Here is a 23537-nt window from a genome sequence, read left to right as displayed (position 1 = left end):
AGCACAATAAAGATGTAAAATTTATTATGTATGCATAGGACAATCTAAATAAATAATGACTTAAATGTCTTCAATCTCCAAGTTAAATAACTTAATTTACTTGGAAACAATGTGTATAACTGAAACATAAATTATATAAATCCAGAATCAGGAATATAGAAAATAATTTTTGTTTATTTGGGTAAATTTTCTTGCCCTTAAATCAAAGGAAATTAGATAAAACTTCACCCTCTGGCCTTTTTGTATCCAAAATTACTTCATATTTCTCTTATTCCTTTCCTAAGTAAAATTTATTTTCCCATTTATTTTCCTCAGTTGAAATTCATCACAAAACAAATGCACTTCCTAAAACCTTCATATTTCCTTCTCATATCTCAAGTCTTACCAGCAATTCTATCAGATTTTAGTACACATCACTTATTTTCCATCTTCTAGAACCAAGTGTAAAGGGTCCAATGAAATACCTATTTGTATTGTGTATTTTATCTTTATAGACCCAGTTAAATCACATTCATTAATTTCAAAATGTCTTGCAGCAGATACTCAGTGATACATGAGGTATACAATTTTCCATTTTCACACATAATTCCTTTTTCTCAATCTTTTCCTTTAGCTACCTTTCCATGTTACCTTCTCATGCTTCCCAACTGTTCTTGTTTTATGCAGGACAGACACAATATTTTCGCAGTAGCCATGAGGGGGTGGACTTTGCAGCCATGTGGGCATGTCTAGGTTGTTATTCTATACCACCTCACATCATCACTAGTGTGGGGAAGTAAGGGATTTCTCCTTCTGAGAAGGACGTGAGCTTGCAGTTGGGAGGAAAAGCATAGGCATGTAGGGTTGCCTGTGTAATGGTTGCTGCCATTGTCCATTGTCTCAGCTTGGTTGTGCACATAAATCATCTTCTCTTTTCTATTGTCAGTGTTGTTGCTACTACTGTTCAGCTTCTTGTCTCATTGCTTTTTCCATTAAATCATAATCTCTGCTTTTTGTGTCTCCCACCAGAGCGGGGATGGGAGCAGTTTGTGTTTTTCTTTTTAGTGGAATTACTAAATTGAGGAAGACCATTCCTAAACCATGACATCAACCTCTTCCACAAATAATACAATTGATGTTTTCTCCCATTCATTGTTATCTCCATAATTTTCTTCACAGCACTTTCCACTTGCTTGTATTTCAAACTGTTTAGATGTACCATACCTTGCAGCTAAACCTCCTGATGCTATCACTGTCTTCATCTCCTCTCTGAAATCTGCTGCCCTTCCTGGAACACAATGAACAGGAAATGCAGCATCCTGAAAGGACTGCAGACACAGCAGCCATGCACGAAAAATAGGAGCTGACAGCATCTGAGTGTAGTCATAACCAAGTTATGAAGCGAGTTATAGCCATATTTGAAGAGACATTGAGATTTCTACCCAGGAAATACATGATCTGTGCTATAGCATTGGGCATGAAAAAACAAGAGCATGCTCACTCACAAATTGGAGATGCTGGGTCTGAAAGTCAAAACTGGTACTTCATATGTGCAAGTAAGGCAAACCACAATAACACCTAATATGAATGCTGAGATTTACTGCAAAGTTTTTTTTATAGTTCACATAATGAGTAAGAATATTGAGACTCTTCCACAAATCAGGGACAGATAGCATAAATTATGGAGGGTTGTATGAAATCTAAGTTTCATACTAACACTACTAAGTGTTTTTCTTTCTCAGTAGAAAAATTAAAATATTATGCATATTAAATTCAGCATATGCTTCAGTAAGATTTCACAGTAATTTTACACATTTCAATTATACAGAAGACATGAAATCCCCGTTGTGAAAATAAAAAGATAAAAACATTGTGTAAGCACTGGCAATGCATATTTAAGCAATAAAAGAAAAATTAAATCCAAGCAAAGTATTGTGTTTCTGGATACAGACGAGAAAAGACAGGTTTATTATTGCGCTGCATCACTTTTCATTTGTGCCCTAAAAAGCTTTCTCTCCTTTACTGTTTCCAGTTAATGGCACTGTTGTATCTCAAGCCCACTAAAAGGGAGGGAAAAAAGATTAGGTGGCTTATAGTTAAATCATGCTACACTGATCCTATCATGAGCTTGGTTCAGTGCCGTGAAAGCAGAAAAAAAAAAAACTGTGGCTGCTGTGGAAATGGTGAACATAGGATTGAATGCCAACCCTGGTTTTTATCATCAACACTGCCAACAGACTCTGACCACAACACTTGGGAATATCACCAAGTCTTGTCCCACAACAGAGTCAGGGTGTGACTGTGTTACACACCTTGGCATGACAATTGGGAAGGACTCTTTAGTCACATCATTTAGATACAGCCTTTGAAACCTGGGATGGACAACTCAGACCAAATAAGTAGGTTACCTTGTGCAGGGAGCTGAGTCCTTTTACGGGTAAACCTCTCTAAGTGACTGCCTCTGTTCTTCTGTGAGTAAAACATGCTGGATATCAATAAGAATAAAATATACTATATAAGGAAAAAAAAAAGATGGGCACATCTGTCTGTGCAGTCATATGAATATGTTATTCTGAGTATAGACATTGATTGAAAAGATGGTAAAATCAGCATCCTCTACATTTTACTCATTTGCTCGGGTACTGGCACAAGTACTGTAAGACCAGCTTCCTTGCAGAAGAGGATAGCGGTAACCACAGACTCAAGGGGAGAGATGGCACTGTGCCTTCAAAATTTGCTGCTGCGTAGCTAATGAAGCAAGGAAGGAGTCAAGAGGGAGGCACAGGTGGGTCTGACCTTGATGGATTAGAGCTAATACCACCTTCTGGTTCTTAATATACAATTTATATACAAGCTGTGACTTGTCTCATGGTATTTACAGTTCAGAATTGCAATTTGTTATGTTCTGTTCATTCCTGAGAAAAGCCTTGGGTATGAAATTATAGTTCACTTTCATAGTTGCAAACATGCTCCCTTTTTACTCTTAGACTGCTGAAAAAGTTTACATTTAACAAACAAAGGGAAAATTCTTCTTCTTAACCATTTTCGGAGAAGTAACATTTATTTTTTCAGCTAAACTGTTTCATGTTGCTGTACAATTAGTTATACCACAATTTAAACAAACAGTCTCGACCAAGATTTCTTATTTTAGAAACCAAAAATACTATCAGGTGACTTTATTTATAAATTAACGATCCAACTATTTACAGAAGAGGCCTGTTAGACTACAAATAATACAAATAAATGTACCCTAGAAGCTCTTCTATTCCTAAGTATTTATGAAACAACCAAAATCTTTTAAACAAACTATTTTTCAGCAAAACTTACTTCCATGGATTCTCCAAAACCACCTAAATGATCTGCAAAACAACTCTTTAAAAAGAATGTTCCTGGAACTTTCCACATCAGGTCAAAAGAGAAGCTTTCTTTGTGAACAAAGGAGGGCACACAAAAAGGTACAAGAAGAAGGATGTTTCTCTTCATAGTGTTCTGTATGTTAGAAAACTGTCATATATGTTACTCATTTCTGAGATCCTGCTGGAATAATGTCATTGCCTGGACAATGATCTTCCATTGCTCATGAAAATTTGCTTTCTAACTAAATAGTTCAAAAGGCAGGAATTAACAAATGCTTTACCATAACTCCAGCTAAAAAGTTCTCATCAAGTATTGCACTTCAAATATTCAGTTCTACTGCTTTGTAAAATAAATCACACAAACATCTTCAACTAACCAGAGGTTTCCAAACTGCATTCTAGACACTGCAATTGGGCCTAAGAGTCAATTGTGTAGATTTGTGTGCCAGGAGGATGTATTCTCCTTAAACCTCTGCATGTCTTTATCTAAGATTGCATGGGAGTTTCATTTCAATTAGGCAAAATGCTCCCTTTACTTAAACAAAATAGCTATAAATAAATATGCTTTTATTCACATGCATCCTATATATAAGCATTTTTTTCACTTTTAATAAAGGTTGCAAGCAACTTGGGTGTAAAGGTTGTGTAGCAGGACGGGTTTTTTGTTGTGCATGTCTTCCCAAACATGGGAGAATTCTCCCTGCAGTTCACTTAAATACACTTTTGATGGCAATTCTGTAGTTTAGGGCATGTAATCAAGGCACAGACAACTCATGTCTGATACCATCACGGAGGAGAAAGTATCCCAACAGGCACAAAACTTGCTGATAATCTCTGTGTGAGTGTATCAGGAAATGGCTAGGGCACAGACAGGCTGAGCACACACTGAAGCCATCCATACTACTTAGCTTCTTACTCTGCTGCTCTAACACAGTGGGTCCTGGGCCACAGCACCTACCTCTTGCCCAGACAATGGCAGGCACAGTTCAAGGACAGCTGAAGACAAGGACTACTCCATTTTAGCTTGGTTTAGGTATAGCCACCTTGCTTTGGTCACAGCAAGGTGCCAGGCCATTTAAACCCATTTGGCCTCAGAACTAGATGCAGAGGCCCTGAACCCATTTATTTACTAGTACAGGCATAGCATTCCTGTCTCCCCTCAGCCTCTCAGCAAATACAGGAATCAGAATTTGCTCGTCTGTTGCAGACTACTTTGCTTGTCAAAGAAGTCTTGCCTGGTCTGTTTCTGTACCCCATCTTCCATGGATGAGTGGTTTTCAATCACTGTTAGGCAGAAATTGTATCTCTGAACACAGCTGTGCTATGTGCAGCCACCTGACAACAAGTTTCAGCAACATTAAAGTATTACTGGCCTAGGATCCACAGAAAATGTCTGTCTCCTGCTGCTGAGATGAAGTAATTGGCCCATCAGGGGTTGTCTGCCTTCAGGGAGATTCAGCTGATACAGCTTGATTGTTTCCATTCTCCCCTCTGCCTGCCTATTTACTCCTAGCACTTTATCCAAATTCTCCCTCTTTCTCATCTCTGTTTCCCACCCCAGCATCTGATCCTGAAGTTGTTTCTACTTCAGAGTTGTTTCAGGCAAGCTCTCACCAGAAGAAATGGAAGAGTTGGATTACTTTCATCTCTGCAACAGGAAGAATAGAGGCTGAAGGACCACATCTGGACATTTCAAAATTTCCAGACATGTGTTTTGAGCCTAGCAGAAGACTTCAAAAGGCCACAGGAAAGTTTTCCCTTTTCTCCATATCAGTTTCTTCATCCCCAAAATAATAATTAAGAAAATAAAAAAAAAAAAAATAAAAGCCAGGATTTTTTGTTAATTGTGAACTCTTATTTTTTAAAAGAATATCTCAACTGGTGTTAGCACTTGGAAGCTCCCCAAAGCTTACTGGATTACTTATTTACAAAACTTTGACTAATTTGTGTCTACAAGGAAAAATACATTAAAGCAGAAATCAGCATTAACAGCTGCCTGTAGAATAAATAGATGAGGTGCAGAGAATGAGTTATTTAAAAGCACCTACAAACCATAAATGTAATTCTTGATGAATCAGATTCCGAATCATTTTCATGTCTCCAGATTTTATTACTTGCAAGTGTTAATCTTAGCCATCCATCTTATTTTTGTATACAAGGTGTTGTGCAAAAAAAAAACCCCAAACAACCAGAATTTTTAATTACAAACATGTAAATTTTAGCATTGAGAATTCTTTTCATCTCCAAACTTGGTAACAAATATAGTGAGACTTTTACAGTGCTTTCATTTCTGTAACAGGCACTAATTTCATACTCACATGGGCTGCATTCTCACTCTGTTGTGGCAGCTTTTTACATACATACAGAAGAAAAATCCCTAAACAATTCTCACAAATACAGGAAAAGGCACAAATCTTAAGAGAAACTCTGGCAGACAGCACTGGATACCCAGTAGATATACCTGTTGATGGCTTTCCTTATGTTTGAACTACATCCAGCCATCACAGGGCTGGAAACAGCAGTGTATCTCTGAACAGATTTTAAAAGTGTGCTCTATGTTATGGAGGCTTTATGATCATCTTGCTCTTATAGGCAGCCTAACAGCTCTTGAATTACCAGAAAATACATTTAAAACTTGTAAGAAAGAATAGTTGAGCTTCGTATCTATATTGTGTGATCATCCACACAATGTATGCTAGCACTGTTTGCTGCGAACACAGTATAATTTTGCCCTGGAGACAGAGGCTGAGGTTCCAAAGCATTTAGCCATCATCACTGGTGTTCACAATTACTGCATAAATCAGCCATAGTCATCAGTGAGGTTTTGAAACATAATACAATAAATAAGAGTAAATCATGGACCTCTTTTAATGGGTATGGCTAAGAATATAAGTCCTGCAACAGCCCTGAGGAAAATAAATACAGTGGAACTGCTCCTAAAAGACTTTTTGCTGCAGGATGTTACAGGTTTCATGGCCCATGTCTCGTGTCCAGGATTGCTCCATGCCTGTGGGCAATGCTGGGACAGGCAGCATTGCAGGTGTGTTGGCTGGACCCTGGCTGGATGCCAGGTGCCCAGCAAAGTCCCTCTATCACTGCTCTACCACTCCCCTCCACAAGTGGTCAAGGGAGAGAAAACATAACCAAAGAGTCATGAGCCAAGGACAGGGAGAGGTCACAAACCAATTACCATCAAAACTGATTCAGTTTAGGGACATTAATGGAACTTATTACCAATCAAAATCACAGCAGGGAAATGAGAAGTAAAACAGATATTAAAAACATCTTCCATCCACCCTTCGCTCGTTCCTGGTCTCTACTTCCTCCCTCCTCTCAAGCAATGGGATTTATGGTCAGTTCACTACACGTTGGTTTTACCACAGCTCAAGTAGATAAGTCCTTCGCCTGATTCAACACAGGGTCCCTCCCACGGGAGACAATTCTCCATGAACTTCTCCAGTGTGAGTCATTGTCATAGGTTACAATCCTTTCCAAACTGCTACAGCATGGGTGCCTTTCCACGGGTTGCAGTCCATCAAGGACAAGCTCTCCAGCACCGGCCCCCATGAGGTGACAAGTCATATCAGGAAACCTGTTCTAGCATGGACTTCTCTCTCCATGGATCTGCAGGTCCCTACACCCTCATTGACCTCCATGAGTTCCAGGGCCAGAGCCTTCACTACAGGCTGCAGGGGAATCTGAACTCCAGTGCCTGGAGCACCTCCTCCCCTGCTTCTCCACTGACCTGGGTGTCTACAGAGCTGTTCCTTTCACCTATGCTCACTCCACTCCTCTCTGAGTGCAATCACCTCTGTGCAATAAATATTTTCCTTCTTAAATATGTTATCACAGAGGCATCACTACCATCTCTGATTGGCTGGACCTTGGCAAGTGGTGGGTTCATCTTGGACCTGGCTGGAATTGGCTCTGCCAGACATGGGAGAAGTTTCTGGCAGCTTGTCACAGAATCTACCTCTGTAGCATCCTGGCCCTCGCTACCAAAACCTGTCCACACAAACCCAGTGCAGCAGGGTAGGCATGAAGGAAGTAGGTGAGCGTACTCACCCTCGCTGGGCTGGCCTACAAGAGTGGCTGAACACAGCTGCACAGCCATGAGAAATGACCTTTTTCTTTTTTTGGTAGACTCATTGCCACGCCAGTTTTACATTTTGGAAGAGTTGCTATTGATTTCAATGAAATAGAGTTAATTTCTGATACACGAATGCAAGTCACATAACTACATAGCAACACATAATGAGAAAACAAGAAGGAAGTTGTGTGGAATAAGCAAAAACATTGTGCTGAATTTTGACCAAGCTGAAACCATGCAAGTGCATGGGCAGTGATTCTTAGTGGAGTTCTGTTCAGTCATCTCCAAGAGCATATGAAAAAGAAAAATACTGGCTCATGTGTCCACCAATTTCAACTGAATTAGACAAATCTTACATTCAGCAGCATTATATTCTACAAGAAAAGAAACAGGAGGTAAATGATGGCTAAATAACAGTCTTCCTTAAGGGAGCATAAAACACTAGTCAGAGCAGATTATTATCACATACCTTGGCTATATTAAAAAAACCCTCTGCCTAATAAAATTCAACATAAATTCAAACACTCAGTTTCTAAATTCTTCAGAACATGGTTCCAGTGTCATCATGATTGTATGATGACACTAAGCTGAAAATAAAAACAGTACTCCTCAAAAAAAAAAGATAGTGTTTTTATACTGGGGATAGTACAGACGAGTATAACTGAAGAGTCTGCTAAGACATTCAGTGGAAGTGATGTGACATCATCTCAAAGAGACACTGTCAGGGCTGAACACAGGGCTTCCCTTTTTCTGCTTTATTTTGTTAATAAGGCCTCTCAAATTCCCAGGTATTGAAAACACCAAAATCTATATTTAACTGCGTTCTTCTTCTTTGGATATTGCAAAATTCACAAAATAAAATCATGCTTACATGATATTAATACTTTGCTAATATAAAATGCTTTTTGAAAGCTTTAACTATTTTTCCTAGAGGCCAGATGATACTTTCTTCTGAAAAAATAACCTTTATGTCACAAGCTCTCTGTAATTTTCTTTTTCTGACTTCGCTTGTTATTAGAGGCATTTGCATGAAGAAAAAAAATAAAGGAACTTTATTTTCGTGAGTTTATGTGTCCTTATTTTAAACCATCATCTTCTATGTATAACAGCATAATCCTGTCCACTGAAATGAGGAGTTTTATCACACATTAGGTTGCTCTATTTTATGAAAGAATAAACTTTAACCATCGATAAACTCTGAAAAGTGGCAGACAAGGCAGGGAGGGGGGTGCTGCAGGTGTGGCTTCTCTGAGAAGCTGTCAGAAGAATTCTAGATGTCCAACAGTCAACAGAGTTAAAGCTTTACATATATATACATATACATATATATATATATATATATATATATATATATATATATATATATATATGTATATGTATATGTATATGTATATGTATATGTAACATAGACCAAGCCCCCTGGGATAACAGAGTTAATAAAGAGGGGGAATCCTAAGCAAGAGCAAATACCAGTCAAAAAAAGGATGAGGGTATGTGATAGAAACAGCCCTGCAGACACCCAGTTCAGTGGAGAGGGCAGGGGAGGATGTGCTCCAAGGGCCAGACTAGAGATTCCCTGCAGTCCATGCTGCAGACCATGTTGAGGCAGCTGTGCCCCTGCAGCCCATGGAGGTCAACAGGGGAGCAGAGATCTACCTGCAGCCTGTGGAGGAGACTCCACCAGAGCCTACACTGGAGAGAGATCCTGGCAGGACCTATGGATATGTGGAGAGAGGAGCCTATGCTGGAGATGATTTGCTGGCAGGTCCTGAGACCCTGTAGGGGGACCATGCTGGAGCACCCTGTTCCTGAAGGAATACACCCCATGGTAGGGATCTGCACTGGGGCACTTTGTGAAGAACTGTAGCCCATGGGAAGAACCAATATTGGAGAAGTATAACTTCCCTAGATAAATCAGTCTTCCTTGTGAGATTAATAACTGAACTAATTCCCTTATTTCAATCCACAATCTTTTGTTGTATTTTCTCCTCCACTTTGTTGATGGAGGGGGCGTGGTAGAGTGGCTTGGTGGGCAACTGGTGGCCAGTCATGGTCAGCTCACCACAGCTATTTTGGTATCAATAGAAATTATGAAATTATAAACTCAAAAATTACAAACCTCACTATTAAAAGTCCACTAGGTATTTTTCTTCTTTTAAAAAAAATACATTAAACCTGAACAATGTCGTGTGTATTTTGGATCCAGACTTACAGACTACAGGTTCCGTTTCTTCAAGACAATATTTTTAGCTAATCTTTTTTATCATAAGTACCTTGTTGATAATAACCAACCACTACAACAAAAATGCAGACAAGCACATCTACATTTTGCCATTGTTTAAAACCTGATTTATAATAAATCCTTGAACCTAGTTATGAAATACATAGCTCGGACTATTTTCTTGCTTGTTATACTCAATGTAGCAAAATGTACTTGTTAAGCTTAACATGGTAGTTTGAGTTTCATAGAAGTTTAGATATTCCCTAGTTCAAAATGTTTCAAGAACAAAATTATGGAGGATAGCATCATCCTTATAAATTAAAACGAATATAGTAATTCCACATTCTGAATAATTTTAAAATTTGCCCAGATTAAGGATGGTTGGCAGCAGAGGTAAATGAGGGGGAAGGAAGAGAGTCTTAAATTTTTCCTCCCTTTCTCTGCAAGTAATTTGGCAAAAGTTTTGGTCACCACATCTTTACAGGCAGACAGCAGAATATTCAACAGATGAGATGTTTAGACAAATGAGTAATTTTAAGTGCATGATCAATCATTGGCTATATTTAAAGAACTCAGGACCTTGGGATTTTGCTTGGGAAGTTAGTGTGTGGGATTTGTGCTAACATTTCTCTGAGGTATTAAAATCTGCGGGATATGGTTAATAGCTACTGATCTTCTCATTACCTCCTATGGTATGCATAGCACTCCAGTATCTCAACTAAAGTCTTGCAAAGTCTCTGAAGTCTAATAAATATTTTCCAATTCCTTGGATTTATTTGTTTACACTATTTTAAATAGCTAGAGATCATAAAAGATAACCCTTCATTCTCCATACCATCATGACCTTTCTGAATGAGAACTGCCATAAAAGATGATGCTGCAGCATTTCAAATCTTTATGACAGTGTCTGGCTGACTGTTCTTTTAACAGCTTGCTGGTTTCCTAATGATCCCTCTTTCTGTTTGATTTCTTCAAACCCATTTATTCCCCAGTAGGTATTATTTGCCAAGGACATACAGTCTCTCTTTGTACAATATGCCTCCTTTCAAAAACTGAATGAAAATGTAGGCTTTATTAAAATTACTTGCTACTATATATATATATATATATGTGTGTGTGTGTGTGTGTGTGTGTGTGTGTGTATAAGGACTTGATCCCAGTCAGAGAAACAATTTCACAATGTTATTTTGAAACATATTTTGAAACTGCTCAAAAAATTTGGATGTTCAACCACTTAAGTACAAGATATTTATCTTTATAGATGAGAAATTAAAAATAGATTATACTCTGTATTGTAGACAATAGGGGGACACTTCAGGCATACCAAACTGAATTTATGGTTTGAAGACACAGTGTCTCTCTGACTTGGAAGATCAGCAGAATACCTAGAAAAACCTGGAATATATGAAGGCATTTGTTATCATGCTAGAGAAACGATCTAGTAAAGTTATGCTAACTGTCTTTAAGGATGAAGGTGCGCCAGGTTTATACGAAGGAAGAACCTCTTTAATTAGACCACTTGACACAGTTAGAGAAGACAGATGCGGAAAATTTTCTTTAAATTCTGAAAATTTGCATGCTTGGAAGCCTGTCAGCCATTCAAGCCACATCAGCTAGTTTATTAAAGCTTATTACCTTTGCCAAAACAAAATGAAGCATGGATCAAAGGCTGATAAGGTCTCAAAAGATGGTATTATATACGTATGGAAGTGCTGCCTGCATTTATTATTTTTCTCTGTTTATACTTACTTTTCAACCAGTTTCCTGAAATGCTCCATAGTCCTGCAACCACTTATGCCTCCATTCAAAACAGAGGTAACCTTAATGATGGCAAGGGCAGGGAAAATAAGTGAGTTTGCATTAGAAATGCTACAATTGCCTTAATGAAAGAATCTTCTTTCTTTTCCTCTAATATCTCTGTGAAGAGAAAATACTATTCTATGACTGCATTATTATTTTCTAGTGCATATGAAAATTACACCCTGATTTATTTCATATTTTCTAAATTAATGAAAAATAAACCCTAAATATGTCAATATAAATAGAGAGAAAATATTTTCAAATTGAAAAAATAAAACAAAACAAAACAAAAAAAGGTGTTTAATGATTCCTCTACTAGGGATGACATAAAATTGTACTGAGTGAAAGAAATAGGTATGCAAATTACACATGCATAACTGGATACCATTTACTTTTAATGTCTGACCTCTAATTTTGAGAAAGAGTCCATTTAATTAAGGGATGTTATTGTTGTACTCCTCATTAAATCCACACTCTTAAAATAATGACTGTTCAGCACCTGATCTGTTAGACTGAGCTTCCCATTTGACTTCCTACTTTCCAGAACTGTTTGGTCTATTAGCTGTTCACAAAAGTCCTGATCCATTTTAGCATACTATTCTAAGGAAAGGTGAGCCTCTCTTACAGGCAAACAGGAAATAAAAACAGCTAAATTCCTCTCTTATTAATTCCAATTCTTTTTCTTGATGAAATAAATCCCCCAAGAAATAGTACTAGCAACAGTAGCAAGAGGATGTTTTAAAATATGAAACGAAATCTTAATTTCAGAAAAAAGCAGTGCTCACATCATATCACATTTATTTGATCTCATCACTCTTATTTGGTCTCAGTGTGTATTACATAACATAATGAAGCAGGGAGATCCTAGGACTGTAAAGCATTCATAATGAAAGCATTTCATTTCAACCAAGTTACTCATTATGTGACAAGCAGTAGAGCCCAAAATAGTACTTCAGTGATGCCTTTTTTCATTGTTTTTTTTTTTTTTCATTCTGTGTGATGAGCCAGATAATACAAGTCATCACTGCTTATTCAGTACATAGGAAAGCAAGAAAGGACACCTGGAAATTCAAAAAAAAAAAAAAAAAAGAAAAAGATAAAACATTGCATAGGAGGGGGGAAACCAATACCAAATTTATTCATTGTTTTGCATTTGGTTTTCATATTACCTCCTTCATTTTCGATGTGGATTTAGCTGTACTGCAAATTTATCTTTCCATCATCATAATCTTCAAAAATTGTGGCTAAACTTAAACACTCTTAAAAATTGTGTCCCTGTAGTCATGTCTGTCTGAGATTCTGGGGCTTAGTTGTAGAGGCTCATCTTGAATTCCCACATTGACACTAGCTAAGATAGAAGAATAGGTCATAAGGAGTATTCAGCATGATTTCACAAAGGGAATATCCTGCTTGACCCACCTGATAATCTTCTATGATGACATGGCAGGAGAGGACAATGAGGGCAGAGTAGTGGACCTTGTCTACCTCAACTTCAGCAAGGCTTTTGAAAATGTTTCCCATAATACCCTCTTAGGTAAGCTCAGCAAATGTGGATTAAGTGAATGGACATTGAGTTAGATCAGAACTGGCTGAATGGCAGAGCTCAGGGGGTTGTGATCAGCAGAGTATAATCTAGTTGTAGGCCTGTAGTCAGTGGCATTCCCCAGAGATAAACACTGGGTCCAGCCTTATTCAACTTGTTTGTCAGTGACCTGAATGAAGGGATAGAATCAGCAAGTTTGCTGATGATGTGAAACTGGGGGGTGGCTGACACACCTGAAGGCTGTGCTGCCATTCAGTGGGACCTTGATAGGCTGTAGAGCTGGGCAGAGAGAAATCTAATGAGGTTCAGCAAGGGCAAGTGTCAAGTCCTGCACCCGGGGAGGAATAACCAGCACAGGCTGGGGGCTGACTTACTGGAGAGCAGCTCGGCTGGGAAGGACCTGGGAGTATTGGGGGATGAAAAGCTGACCATGAGCTGGCAGTGCCGCTGTGGCCAGGACTGCCTGTGGTATCCTGGAGTGCATCAGGAAAAGTGTGGCCAGCAGGTCCAGGGAGGTGATAGCACCCCTCTGCTTGGCCCTAATGAGGTCACATCTGGAGTGCTGCATCCAGTTCTGGGCTGCTCAGTACATAAGAGACAAGGAGCCACTGCAGAGGGTCCAGCAGAGACCAAAATGATGATGAGGAGCCTGGAGGATCTTTTAGAAGAGACTGTGAGAGTTGGGCCTTTAATCTACAGAAGTCTGAGAATACATGAATAGCTCAAAGGCTGTTGCCAAAAGGGTGCCAGAGTCTTTTCAGTGGGGCACAGCAACATAATGAGGAGCAAAGGCCATAAACTAAACCACAAGAAGTCCCACCTCAACATGAGGGTGGACTTCGTTATGCTGAGGGTGGCAGAGCACTGGAGCAGGCTGCCCAAGGAGGTAATGGAGTCTCCCTCTCTGGAGATATTCAAAACTCACTTGTATGTGCTCCTGTGTAACCTGCTCCAGGTGACCCTGCCTTGGCGGGGGGGTTGGACTTAATGATCTCCAGAGGTCACTTCCAAACCTAAAAATTGTGTGATTCCATGATTCTGTGAAGTTATAAATAGAACAATTACTTCAAGATAAATCATCCACTTTATTTTGGAGATTAGAGATATTTTGCTATTTTAAAATTTTCTGGGGAAGAATTATTGTTCTGAGTTGGAAGGGACCTACGAGGCCCATCGAAGTCCAACTCCAGACCTTTTACAGGACAGCCGCAAAAGCCATACCACATGCCTGAGAGCATTTTCCAAACCCTTCTTGAACTCTGTCGGGCTTGGTGCTGTGACCACTTCACTGGGGAGCCTGTTCCAGAGCCTAAGGCCCTCTGGGTGAAGAACTTTTTTCCTGATATCCAACCTAAACCTCCCCTGACACTGTTACTTTATTATCTAAAGCCATGCCATTACTTTATTGTCTAAACTACTAAGGCAAATCTCTGCTCTTCCACAAATCCATATAACCCAAATAGTGTCAGTGCCTTTAAACCTACAAGATAAGTCTATTCTTTGATACAAAATCTCTATAGTGTTGATCTGTAGGTCTAAGACAGGTAGATCCTGAGTTCCTATTTCTGTGAAGAAATAGCCAGAGAGAGCTACACCACAGAAATACCTTGCATTAGGCAAAAGCCAGTTAGGCTGGAAACCATGGAAAGTGCAGTGGGACACAATATAGAGAATTCAACAGCCTAGAGAGTAGGTCAAGAACATATTAATATCAAAAATGAATAGCAAATATTCAGCCATCAAAAGTGCTTTTGAAGTATGACATACAGTCTGAAGAACGCTATCCCATTCTCTTCAAAATTTATTATATTTTCATGAGTCTAATCAAAATTTGTAGATCCTGTTGGATTATTTTAGGGTATATACTTTTATTCTCTGATTATCAGTAGAGAAAACTTGCAGAAATAGTTTATCGCTTACAGTGGAAAGCCTAACTGTAGGACCACAAGGGTGTCCTACTCTTCTCTATGCACCTATCTATAAATTTTGACATTTCATTCTATCATGAACATCACTGCAAGTTTTCTACATCTTGATAGCCTCCTTTAGTAAGAACTCACCCACCTTCTGTACTCACAAGGATATCTAATTTGAGTATTTTCATCTTCCTGTAGTATGTTAAACTATGGATTATCACCAGAAAAAATAACAACTTCCTTCTTCTGAGTGGAGACATTTATAGTCGCAATCTGCTAACATTTACCATTCTGTCTCTGTATCAACTCTAGTCTCTGGTTTTGCAACTTTATCCAAACTAAAAAAATTGAGAGATACACTCAAAGTAAAATCATGTACACTAAAATATGGCATGGAGTGAGATATTATAAAATTTCTCAGGAAAAATTTCTCACATTCTTCAGGAGATTAAGTGAATTGCATTGCACCAATGCAACAGTGTTAAGGAAAAATCCACAAATCAAAGTTGTCTGTGCACTATAGCTCAGTATCCTCAGATCTTTTTTTTTTGCTTTGATTCCAAATTCCAGTACCCCCATGATCAATAACAGACTGTGCCACTTTCCAACACAATTCACCAATTGTATTTCACCAAATGTAATTCAGTCTCGTTCTTACAGTTGCAGCGGATGCTGTGCATCTTCCTTTCCTTAGAGGAAGAGAATAACAGCCTTTTACATCATTTTTCAGCCATTTTTTTCCAGCCAATTTCCAGCCATAACCTATCTCAGAATATCACTAAAAACAGAACCTTTTTTCTTTCAAGGGCAGAACAACAACATATTCTTTTATGTTTCCTTCATACGATTGATAATTTGTGCTCTGCATCCACCTCTAAACGAATTAAGAATCACTGGAAGTCTTGAAAAATAACTAAGTGTGCATTTTTAAAAGCTATGTAATAATAGTGACCATCTAACTTACTGGAGTTACTAAAAGTTCCTGCTGTGCATAAGCATCTGAAGAAAGTCTGCAAGGTCTACAAGAGATCCTATTCCAAAAGGTACAAGGGAAGGCAGAGGTAATCCATCATACCCCATAGCTTTGAAAAATTGCTAATATTTGACACTGAGATTATTACACAAGGGTTTATTATCAAACATTCTGAAAAGTGTGATTTACCACAGCCCTAACAGCATCCCTACCCAGTGCTCATTTGTACTGCCTAGCTGTGTCCCATGACATCTCTGATCATGTCATCAGCAAGTCAAATAAAACCTCTGGAGACATTGAACTTGCTGAGATTAGAGAGATTAGAAGCAGATGTGATGTACCAAATATTGAGTCAATGTATTACATATTTTACTGATTGTTGAACTTTGTTCATTCACAGCCAAATTTCTGTGGCGTTTCCTTCTCCTCAAGATTTATGTCCTTATTTGCATGTTAATGTGCTTTGAGTCAGAGCAGATACTCAGTAAGCAGATATGGAATAAAAGCTCCTTTAAAAATAGACCATGAAGTGCACTCTATGCCTATTTATGCAATCTGTGAAGATAATGCCGCAGACTCATAATAAGATTGATATTAAATATATTTTGAATATGACAATGTGATAATATGAAAGGTAGTTCAAGCTGCTTCTAATCTCATTCTGTGTCTCTCAGTAAGAATCATCAAACTCAGACTTGGCCTTTTAATGGGTTAGATATACTTTATCAGAGTATTTAAAGTGTTCTGCCGAAGCCAAATTTAACGGGCCAGGTGGTACTTCATGAAGAGAAACTGCATAAAATGTAGCTGTATAAATATGGTCTTGACAAGGATGTGTTTCTTTTGGAAGAATATTAGGTACAAGACTAGAACAAGGATGGGATGTTAGGAAGGCCTTTATTTTTGTTCTGTAGGATAAATGCTGAAGGTGTATCAAGAGCATTTGATTTCTGCTTTTGAAAGGAAAAAGCATGGTGGGGGGGAAATGGTGGATTTTGTCTTGACTAAATGTAAAAATGGCTTCCAAAACAAACAGATTTCCTCAAAGGCCAAGCTGATAAACATACTGAAATTACTTTCAATTTAAACTTTTCAATGCTAATTTATTCCCCTTTCTTCTCTCACAGATCAATTGCACGTCTAGTTTTTGTCTGTTGTTTAATTAGATTCAGGCTTCTCAGAGTGCACAGAAGAAAAAGCAAGATAGCTACACTGGTCTGGCAGAACAGAAGAGGCATTCAGTACAGCTGTGCCAGAGTCTGGAGTTTCATTCCTTGTCAGATTTTCTTTCTGTGTACTTGTACAGACTGAGAGGTTGCCCTCTAAATGCTAAATTAACTCCAGCAGAAGACAAAGTGACTGTAACCATAGCAGAACAAGAGTTCTCAAGTTTTTTTAAATGGAAGTTTCTATATGCAGAGTAGAGAATGTTTTATTGGAATTATCTTGGTATTCTTACAATACTGGAAATAAAATGTAATATATCCTTTTGGGAGTAGGAAGTTTTTTAATGGAAAAACACTTCAAAATATGGTAAGAATTTGGTGATGGGTAATTTTTTCCAGACAATGAAGTATATTCTACACAGAGATAAAACTGCAAGATTGCTTAATCTATACTCACTTTTAATCAAAAATATTAACAGGTTAGTTTCTTTGGCTCTATGATATAAAAAGAGATTCAGAAAAAGGAAATATAAGAATTGACAATGTTTTTATAAATAAACTTGGGTTCTTATTCAGAGAGAGGGAAGATTTCTGAGCTTCTGGGAAATAAAAAGTCACCCAGGAACCACAGTCTTAGGAGAAATTTACAATTCACTTTGAAATGACCCATGAAAATATCGCAGCCAACAGCAGCTCAGGTAAATCAACAGATAATAAATTCATTCCCATTCCATCAGGAAAAAAAAATCTGCTACTGAATATCAGATCCATAACATTCTCAGACCCTGTTTTTGGGTTTTGTCAATGAGATCTTATACAAGATAATTATTTTTTCTATATGCCTAGGAAATAACCCCCTTTAAATTTTCTGAAGAATGCTCTTTTCAGGTTATATGTAAACAAAGGTTCCATTTCAGCCTCAGGAGAGAAAAGTTCTGCTCATTTAAGTGCTTGGAGCTGTCAAGAAGGTAGATTAGGTGCAGCACACAAAATGAATTCTTGAAAGGATCACTAGCTAAGAACAAATGGTAGTCATTAGAGAAGCCTCCAGCCTAGTTCAAAGAATCTCGTTAGGCCTCCTCTGCTGACAGGCTCATCAGCTGATTGCAAAGAAAACTTGCTCACAAAAGAAGAAATCGTAGCCAAACCATGAAGAAATGCCAACAAGTCAAAAATTCTACGACAGCCTTGTGGAAGCCCACACCTTTCATTTATCCTTAATTCTGGTTTTCAAGTATGAACTTAGAGGTGAGAATTTTGTGGACTGCAAGAGAGTGAAGCCAAGACTTGTTAGGTTTAACTGCCTTTACCTGGGTGGCCAAGATGCTTTTATCTTGCTCTAGCACTGTTGAAGCATGTAAATCCTATAGGTATATGAATCTTAGATTGCTTCAGGAGATGTTTCTATTAAGTTTTCCACTGAGTGTGCTGGAACAGATGCACAAAGGACCACTCCTATAAGTATGTTGGCATACTTGGCCAAGTAATTTATTCACTGCAGAAAACCATTATTTGACAAAGGGCCTGTTGAGATAGCTGCTTCAGGCTTTATTACTTTCCAAACAACAGCTTTTGTGCATTTTCTGCAACTACATGTACATTTTGCTACTCATAATTCATACATATATCAAAAGCGAAGCCTAAGTCTTTTCTGTTGATGTTGCCAACTTGATTAATCGAGTCTGGTTGATTTTTGAGTCCTTCAAGTTCTCTCTTAAAAGAAAAGAAATCAAGATTGAGCTTTCAGTTATGGATGTTTGCTCACTAAACGTCACAGCAACAACTACTTCACACTCTCAGCAAGCCAGCAGTTCAAACACACTGGAAAATTTGGTTTGAGACTAGAGAAAAATCATGTACTTATATACCATTCCCAACTCTTCAGATTCTTTTTCACCCTTTATAGCTTTCCCCAAGACCCAGAAATACCCTCTGGATCCTCTGAAGAGGAATTCATATAATATTGGTACTGCTAGCTGTACTAAAACCACAGGCTTCAAAGTGGTTTTGCTGCTCCTTAGGACTGAAGTTTGTCAGGCTTGCGTTGCTTGAAATAATTTTGATCAGTCTTTGCTTTGCTCTAGTTTGTTTAAATGTAGCATGGTTTTTGTTTTTTTTCCCTAATGAACAAGTGGATAAACCTAATTCATTTTCCTTTTACCAATTTCTGTATGGTGCAAGAATAATTTTATAAAGTCAGTAATTAACAGGTAGCTGTTCCTGCAAGGTGAAACATTCATTTCACTGAGACAATGATGGAGTGCAGCAGAACACGAGCCTGGTATGCAGCAAGGACTTTGAGCTAGTAACAGCTCTGTAAAGGGATTATGAGACCAGGATGACAAGAAAATGGACAGAGATTTCCATTTCACTGGAAATCTAGAAACTAGAAGGCTAAAATCAACTTGCAGACATGAAGCTTGGTAAAAGCAATTTTAGGGGTAAAAAAATAAGAAAAAAAAACATAGATAAAAACACCATTAAAAATAAGTTCAGATATAACGAGACCTTGGAGGCCAGAGAAAAAAAAACAAGGTGTAGCACTTGTTATCAAGTAAATAAACAAGATCCCAAATGGCTCCTACAGTACTGAAGAAAAAACTATCATTATGATCATACTTCTCACAACAATGGGCTCAGAATTTTGATAGCAGACTGTACACTCTACACACATATGAAATTAAATAATTCAGCTTAGAATCCAGAAAAATATTGGAAGAGTAACCACACCACCAGCATAAAATCAAATAAGAAAATAACACAAAATTACATACTGGCACCATATTTGAACTGCTGGGTCCAATTCTGGGCTCAGAAACACATGGACCACTAGAAACAAAAAACACCTGGACTTCTAGACAGGACTGAGTTTGTCAAGAGAGCATGAAGATGATGGAGCTCCTGGAGTATCTGTCCTGCCAGGAAGGGCAGAGAGAGCTGGGACTGCTCAGCCTGGCAAAAAAACTCAGGAGGATCTTACCCTTAAGAGGTGCATAAATACCTCTTATGGTGAATACAGAAGACAGAGACAAAACCTTCTCAGTGGTAGTCATGGACAGGACAAGACACAACAGGCATGAGTTGAAATACATAAAATTGCAATTAAACATAACAAAAAAACTCTTCACCATTAAGGAAGGTTGCACAGGGAGGTTGTGATCTCCATCCTTGGAGATAGCCAAAATCCTGTGGGACATGGCCCTGAGCAACCTATCTCAGTCTGCTTTGAGCAGGCCAGTTGAACTAGGTGCTCTTCAGGGGTGCTTTACTAACTCAGCCATGCTGTGATTCTGCAACATGTGTGAAGCTATGATTCTGTGAAAAGGGGAAGTGTGTGTACAATTATTAACACTTATCTTTCTGTATGACTCCTTTTTTATTTTTAATAGTTACATCTGGACTAATAACAATTCACTGATGAAACTATTTAGATGCTAATGATAATGATGCTAATGAGTTTACATATAAGGTGTTTTTCTTTTCCCATACAAGGTTTTGAGCATTTTCAAAGTGAAAATGTAGTGCACATGAAATGCAGTCAGTGACTGGGCATGTATTCACTAAGAGAGCTCATTTTGTCAGGGACTGTACTTAGCACTTCTTCACTTCTATAGAGTGATTAAAACCTATTTTTGAAGGGTTATGTTTAAGTTTGTTGAAAGTCAGTCCAATCACATAGACTGTTCCAGCTGTAATACAATATGACTAGCTAACACAGAGTTTTATGAAGTTTGCTACCTTTATTCACAACTAGGAGCAATCATGGTAATTCTCACGTTACAGCAATAACTGGAGCATATTTTATTAGGTTTAGGTTGCATGTGCAGTAGCCACAGCTACTCAGTATTTTTTTGTGGGAAGATGTTTTTTGTTTGATTGAGGGTTTTTCCTCTTTTGGGGGTTTTCCTGGCTTTTTTTACTAGACTTGAAACAGGTTTCTACTTCATATTTTACAGGGTTTGGGGTTTGTTGACTTTCTGTATGAGCAGTAATAGTACCCTGGTTTGGAAACCACAACTGTCCATTACTATGAAGCAGCTCTGAGTTGCTGATTGTTGCCTTTGGCGAGAAGGGTGGGTGACACTGAAAGAAGTCATAGGATCCTCCATGGAAAAGTAAACACAGAAGAAAATGAGAACTTGTAAGTGCCACAGAAAGAACAGAGAACTCACACATCAGGGAAAAAAATAGGAAATATTTCCAAAGCCTCAGAATGAGAGACAATTATAATTAAAACTAATATGTCCTATAGAATAGAAACCAAATGGATTTTGTAGCACAGAAGATATCAAAAGACTGCAATGAAAGATGGGAATCTCATAATAGATCTTAGATATGAAAACCTCTCTTTGAAAAGTTCTGGCCAGCAGGTATTTTGTTGTGAACTACCATTAGCCTCAAAGTGAGCATCGTATATAATTTCTGTGTCATTCTGAATGCTATAATTCCCTTGGCAGAACAAATAAGAGACGAGGTCAATGAGGATGAAAAAAGAGCTGCAAATACTTATATCTTGTAAACAAACAGTTTGGAATTGTTCTATTACTAAACACAACAGAACTGATCATAATTGGAAATTTCTGATTCAAAAAGTAATGTCATTACTTGGTATTCATAATACCAAATTACACTTGCAAAGAGGGAATTATTTTTCTGCTACAGAGCTTTTTATTTTTTAATGTTTCATGCATGTATTTTAAATTACAATTCATATTTTCTAGTTAGCAGCAGAATGTATATGCTTCCATGATATAAGTGTACGAGACATAAAAGGGCTTGTACAGGAAATGTGGTGTTGTGTAACAGCAATGATTCTAAATCCTGGTGCTTCAGTCAGCAACCAAATAGTAAAATCCGAAAAAGCAGGAATTTTAATGTTTGCCTGGGAAGTAAGTGGGCCAACCATCTGGTTTTAAATATATCAAGACAGTAAAATTGCTGTTTATATTATCATGAAAGCAAAAGCAGCTGCAGTGGAACCTACCTGTAGGATATTTGAAAGAGACACTAACCTGCTTGTACAGTGTTGGAGTGTTGCTGAAGAGTCTTCTGACAATAAAATCCACGCTCATGCCGAAGCAATTTCTGGCTCTGCCACTTTCACCCTGCATAAAGCCAAGCAATTCTCAGAGTACTTGCTATCGCTTCTGTCAAAACCAAAAACATTCAAACTCATAATTAATGATTGTGTTTAGTGAAATATTACATGAGCCCAGCCAGTCACAACAATAAGCAAAGATACCAGTTTTGGCTTCTTTCACTATTGGCATTTTTGTCACATCTCATCAGAAGGGCCCAAATTCTTTGCCCCGCCATCCTTCTGACATAGCTCTCATGCTGGGTCTCCATGATGAGTGTCATACTCCAATCAATCAATAGCTGCTTCTTCTGCTTCTAGCTGAAGAATAGTGTATCACATCACCTGTCTTCCTGTTAATTAAAGGGGATCCTGTTTGTGACATTTATACAACAAATTAAAAGATAATGTAAGAAGGAAAAGCTTTTGCTAACCAGCAGCTTTGACTCAGCTCTTCACCATGGTAATTTTCTCTAATTCAACTGTTTTACATTCAGCATAGAAGAATAATTAAGCTGTAAGGGAACAAAGAGTCAACACATGACAAGAAGTGGATCACTTACTGAACAGGGAGCTCCTTAAGAGCTGGCCAAATGGAAAGAGGTCCAGCCCACTGTCTCTTCTCCTGCATTTCTCTGTTAAGCACCTGAATGTTAAGCAACTTAGTCCATTGCAGCTATTGCCTATGGAAGTAAAAGGCCAGGACTGTTCTCTGATGTCCAAGTGACTCATACAGAACTGTCCACATCACATATTGAATGTCTAAACCCTTGAAAATAAGATGACCTCAGTAAACAACTATTTCAAATGCCCCTAGTCTTTTTGAATACTGGAAACTGCTACAGTATAAGCAGTAGAAATTTAGGTGCATAGGAACATTCTTTCACTGGCGCAGTTAATTATAATAAGAACTAGTGATTACTTTCAGAAGATAGGAACCAACTGAACTGATTTGGTCTAACAAATTCCTATGGAACAGAGCGGGAAAACTGGATCCTAGACTGATTAAGACTTCTATTTCATAAGGGATAACCTTCCCTCTTTCTATTGATGGTAGTCTGTAACATCATGAAGAATAAAAAATTCTGAGGCTAGGAGAACTTAACTTTAGCATGCACTTTTCACACTCTGAAAAGCAATAAACTCATATTTGCAGAGATGTCTATTTCATATACATAGCAGAGAAACCCATCAGTTTCAACCTTTTCAAAAGTTTGCAAGAAATAGAATGACTTAAAAGAAAGATTCTCAGTTTTGCACCTAAATATGAAAAATCTCTGATTTCTTTAAAGACAGTGAAAAATCAGTAATTGAAGCTGAAAATTGGCCTTCAAATTTCTTTTCTGATGTAGTGAGACTGCACTGTAATGCTCAGTACACCACAGCTCCTAGGTGTGCACATTGTGAACCAGACAT

General features: G+C 38.1%; 1 long non-coding RNA gene across 1 annotated transcript in view; it reads right to left on the bottom strand.

The window, feature by feature from the left end:
• Nucleotides 1-22138, bottom strand: part of LOC119704419 — a 40538-nt gene extending 18400 nt beyond the window's left edge. Inside the window, exon 1 of the long non-coding RNA XR_005257968.1 lies at nt 22057-22138. This is a non-coding gene — a long non-coding RNA (uncharacterized LOC119704419). The remainder of the gene's footprint in view (nt 1-22056) is intronic.
• Nucleotides 22139-23537: the final 1399 nt, after the last annotated feature.

This window comes from Motacilla alba, chromosome 1, assembly GCF_015832195.1.
Source record: "Motacilla alba alba isolate MOTALB_02 chromosome 1, Motacilla_alba_V1.0_pri, whole genome shotgun sequence".
Classification (NCBI taxonomy): Eukaryota; Metazoa; Chordata; class Aves; order Passeriformes; family Motacillidae; genus Motacilla; species Motacilla alba.
Note: the sequence above shows the minus strand (reverse complement) of the source record. Positions and strands in the feature narration are given on the sequence as shown.